We start from the raw sequence: 5,909 nt of genomic DNA, 5'->3' as shown, positions 1-5,909 counted from the left end.
ATCATAAGAGTGTTATCTAGCTGTTCAAATAAGCGTATGGAAAGCATAAATGCATTTTCGGTGTCACTTTGGTAAGAGCTCATTAAACTATTATTCAGCAATCGGGCCCTGTTTATGCGTTTGATTATTACGTTTTTATTCGGCAAAGCAAAAAAAACAAAAAACAGTAAGCCAGAAAAAATGAATGTCCTTGTTATTTTACTTGAAGATGACTAGATTATTTGGATCATTATAACTTTTCTGTTCAGTATTATAAATGAGCCCCCCTCTATCTTGCCAAATTTAACTTTGGTAAGCCATTTATTATCTATGGCATAGTGTCAAATTCCAGTGAAGTCTGTGTTCAGCAAAAATGGATATATAAATTCAAACAATAAAAACATTCACTTTATTTCTATTAAAGATAGTAAGAACGTTTCATTGATCTCAAACCCATGGCAATATAACATGAACAACTATGGTAGAATCATGTGGTTTATCTATTATCAAAGGATTCAATAAATGTTTCAATTAAATTTCCCTTTATAATTCAAAATTGTTTAAAGGTTTGGAGGAAGATATGTACAAATGGATACCACAGTTGACACTGTATAAATTATAAATATATATTTGGAAAATCAAATGATAAGTAAATGCCTTTTTCAATGCAAAGTCAAACTTTAAAATGAAGACAAAAATAAATTTCATTTTAACTTATGACAATTTGAAGTCTTATGCTGTGTTGGAATGTGTAATGAATTTCAATGTCTGTGTACATATATATGTAGCTTAAAGTTTGCTTGGTCTGGTATCTCAAATGGAAATTGGTAGGTATCGTTTTGTCACGATCTCCTTATTCACAGGGGAACAATTGGGTTGCCTATCTTGAAGACTGACTACGAGCATATTCTACATGTCTGAGACCTTGGAATACTCAGTGGCCTGAAAAAGACAAATAATTTATTGTATAATACAGCACAACATACTACTACAATACCTTTATGAAAACGCATTTTAATAGTTTACACATAAGTAAAACATAATTTACATTCCCCTTTTTCAGCTAAAACAGTTTGTTTAATTCATGAAAAATATTTTTATAAAAAAACACACTTAAAATTAGTAGGATATGTAAGAAAACATAAAACACATCCGTCCGGTATTAATCGACTTATAGATAGGTTAATGTTCATACCTAGGTAAATATCACATATGTTATACCAGCAAACTGTTCAAAGTAAAATGTTCAACATGGTATTTCTATAAAATCCATATAATTGTATTATTCATGGAACTGGTGTTTGTCCTATTGCATTTTATTAGTTCTTACCTACTTTTTACATTACTTAGCTTAAAGCATGCCCGTTAATTTTCCCTCCTCAGCCTGAAATAATCAAACAAAAGAGATATTCAATAAGTATACAAATAAACTAAAAAAATGAGAACATAGAATATCAATTAGCATCTGCACACAGCCTGTGCATTTACTGCGGATACATAATCCTTATGACAATGTGTTTATATGTTGATTTTACCTATATTATCATTCATAAAACAAGCATAATATTTAAATTCCCTTTTCCATACCATTATTTAACATATGGCAAAGAGAATCACAGCATATTCCATCAAGACCATGACTCTTTTTTGTCAATCTTTCATCAGGATTTTATTGTACACACCCATCAAATGGTATGTCTGAAAAAAAGGAAAAATGTAACTTATGTCATTTGATTGCTTTCACGTTTACATATACTGCAACGTTCTACAAAGAACATATAACACCTTAGAAAAACAAGTAGCATTTACAATGAAAATAAATGAAAAATATTACATTGTGACCAGATATTGCGCATGGTATTAAACTATCCAATAAACCAACTAATTTGTTGTGACAGTTTTGTTTACAGTACAGTATATTTACAGACTTAGCATCAGACCCCATTTCCTCGAAACTTCTTAAGCTTAACAGGCTTAAGTGGCTTATTTCAAGTAGTCAAAATACATACTTGAATGAAATTTTGATAAATGAAAAAGGATTTAATGTAATAAACATATGGATAATTCCTATCTATTGTATAAAAACTCTTAAAGAAGTAAATATAATCCAAATTATTGATAAAATAGTGAGTTTAGCTAAATCTGTTATAAGGGACTTAAGCAGTTTCGATAAATTGGGGCCAGATTAAGATGTGTAACTATACGAAAAATGATTAAATGTTATATCAGGACATGATAAAATGGTAACATTGTTTAATAATTCACTGACTACATGCCATAGAGGGCGATAATGTTACATCAAAATCTGTTTATTGTACAGGCTTTTATTTATCGGAATTAAAAACTATCCAAAAAATACAAATATCACGAAGTGGTTTAACAGCAATGAAAGCAAATTAAATTCTACATCATATTCCATGTTTAAGATGAGCACAATGTTAGCGCATTAACCAAATATAACAAAAAGCTTAGAGCTTCTACAGTTAAAATCCCTTTTTTTGACAGATCGGCGGAAATTGAACATTTTCGTACTGTTTTTGGTATTTTTAGACAATGTTTGTAAATTCTACACCAGCGAACGTGAAACACGCAATATTAAACTCTCAAATGTTCATACTCTGATATAAAGAAAATCTTCATCCGCCATTTTGATCGTTAAGTGCCTGTAGCCGGTCGTAGATTAAGATCAGAATTAACGATAAAGCAGGTGCACGTTGCGTCACTGAAACGGTGCCGATCGGCCGAAAGCATTTACAATTGAAAAAGGGGTACGACAAGGCTGTCAACTATCTTCAATCTTTATTATCCTCTGCCTGCAAATACTGTCAAGCTATATCAAACAAAACCTAGATATCAAGGGAAGAAATGTTGATAACGTGGGAATTAAACTATCACCTTTTGCTGATGATGCAATTTATTTTAATGATGGTTCACAACATTCGTTTGAATCCTTGATCAAATCGTTTTCAAATTGTTCAGGTCTCAACCTAAACCTTAACACAAATAAATCCATAATTCTGAGCGTGGGAACGTTAAAGGCAACAGCAATACAATATTGCATATTTAGACCATTTATATGGACATCAGAATTTGCAACAGCATTGGGTTATTACCTTCCACCACAATCAACAACTAACAATTGAGAAAAATATCAACATTTGTTTCTGGGCAAGTTTCATAAAACACTGGGAACATATAAAAACTATCGTTTATTTGTAAATTTACAGTTGTGAAAACGTACGCTTTACCAAAATTAATACATCCATTTACAGTTTTATCGAATCAAAGCAAACAAATTGTTGAAAAAAATATATGAGTCTATTCCTGTGGGATGGTAAGCCAGAAAAAAATAAAAATAAAAAGTTTGTACCAAAACTATGAAAAGGGTGGACTTAGCTTACAAATATTGCAGCTTTCCTTGACTTTTTAAAAGCTGTTTGGGATAAAAGATACCTGGATGGCACTTATAAAAGTCAACGGAAATTATTTTTAAAAATAACTTAAAATGTATGAAAATAATCTTATATTTAAAAGTAAAATGGATAAGGGTTTAATTAATAAATTGCCAGAAAACGGCTCATTTTTGAATGATGTTCTCGAATAATGGAACAAAATTAAACAAATATACGACTCTTATAAAACAATAAATGTTTGTCAAACATTATCCCCCTCACCCCTGAGCGCCATGTTGTCAGAACATTTTTGACAATTGAATGAAATATGCAAGGATTGAATTGAGAACTGATTTGTTATAGACATTGGATGCCTTTGAGGCAGTTTTAAGATTATGACCATTAAAAGTGTGAGAATAGTAGGTACAGTCTTTAATCATGTTCAGATGATGACTGATATTTGCAGATAAAAATATATCCTCAATAAAAAAGCAGGAAATAAGTAAATATGACGAAATTTTAATGATTAATATGAGTTATGACCATGACCTTTGACCTCAAAATTCATAGGGGTCACCCATAACTATAAAGTTTGAGGGCCATGGGTGCAGGCATTGTCAAGTTATCACACATACAAGCGTTTTGCGTTCAAGGTCACTGTGACATTTTCCTTTGACCCGATGACCCCTTAAATCAAACGAGGTCTTCTACTGGTCAGGCCAAACCCAAGTTTGAAAGCCATGGGTGCAGGCATTGTCGAGACAAACATTGACCTGTTTAGGAAGTTTGCTTGGGCACCTAAAAACGTTTTCATCGAATGCATTTTGTTTGAGCGCTCAAACATTTTAGTGTTTGAGCAGTGTGTTTAGGCACCTAAATTTCATTGAAGGCATTTTGTTTGAGCGCTCAAACATGTTCCCAAAAAGCAGTTTGTTTGGTTCCCCTTACCCTTTTTATTCAAAGTATTTTGTTTGAGCGCTCGAACATTTTCCTGTAATAACAGTTTGTTTAGGCGCCCGAAATTTCATTCCTGGAATTTTGTTAGTCTAAGTGTTGAACATTTTACTTTATGTCTACAATGTGTTTGGTTGCCCGTAGACCTTCAATAAAGGCGTATTGTTCGAGTGCTCAAACAAAATGTCAATGCATGAAGACTGTTTAAAAGTATCTGAAGTTGATGGCCGAAAGGAAAAAGTCAATCGCATAACATAAAAATATAATTTATTTTTTACAGAACACATAAACAACAAGAGGTTATTCTATCACAATATATGCCTTAATTTCACAACACAATGCTTGTTGTAAAACTTGATGAACAAATTCTGCCATTACACATTCTCACAAAATTTTGTGACTGGAAAGGCTTTGTAATTGATTGGACAAGATCTAATTAAGGTAATTCTAAAATATAAGGATGTGACCTTAATGTGACTCAAGTTATAGGCTGGTTAACAAAATAGTCTAAGAAATTGTTTTCATACACATGTTGACCAAATTTAGTGAAGATTGGGCAACAATTCTACATAGAATGATCATATATAATTTCTCAAAAATAAATTTGATTATCTCAAAAATGACTTAAGAAATACTGTTGGGTATCAACCTTGACCAACATATTATACTCATACACCTTTTAACCAAATTTGGTGGTGATTGGACAATGGCCTCTTTATCTATTCCTTAAACTATATATACTATATACAAAATACTGGAGGCTACTAGCCGGACAGCCCATACACTGCAGGTAAAACTGTAAAAAGTTCTGCTCTATGAATGAGTGTATAAAAGGGGAAAAATACAAAACATTATCCTTTGCATAAAAATAACTTAACAAATACAAGAGTAACTAAAGATGTATAGATATAGAAATATATATATCAACACATCTCAATGTTGATGACTTTGTTTTAATACAGCTCAGTAGTACATGAAAATAAAAGAATAGCTAAATTTAACAAATTATAATCATTTTGGTCTATATCATCAGTCTACAGTATATATGTACTTAGTGCATCAATAAAATTAACTTTTGCAGCTGAAAGTCAATTACTTTATTGAAGCAAAACATCTTATACATTATGTAGTGCTGCATCCAAACAACTGACAAATAATCATCTTAAATATGAGACAAGAGCAGTTAATTGTATAAAACTTGGATAATATGCCCACAGGTCATCTTTAGGCGTCTGTGCAAAAATAAATGATTTAATTGGTTAATATGAATTTTTAGACAAATATTGACCAATCAAAAACAATTTTGGCTACTTTTATCTTACCAAAGAACTTAACCAGTTTTATTCAATTAACTGCAGAAAAAAATATTAAATTCATAAAAATCAACAGATATAATTACTACATCCTGTTTGATTGTCAACAAATAGAAAAATAGTATTTATCCTATACAGATAGAAACAGTGTAAAAAGGAACCATATATATTTACATTATTTACACTATTAACAACATTACAAACATAAGAATTGTTTTATATTTGTCTATGTCCTTTACGTCTTCTTCAAGGAAGCCTGTCCAACTCGACA

The sequence above is a fragment of the Mya arenaria genome, chromosome 10 (genome assembly GCF_026914265.1).
Source record: "Mya arenaria isolate MELC-2E11 chromosome 10, ASM2691426v1".
Classification (NCBI taxonomy): Eukaryota; Metazoa; Mollusca; class Bivalvia; order Myida; family Myidae; genus Mya; species Mya arenaria.
Note: the sequence above shows the minus strand (reverse complement) of the source record.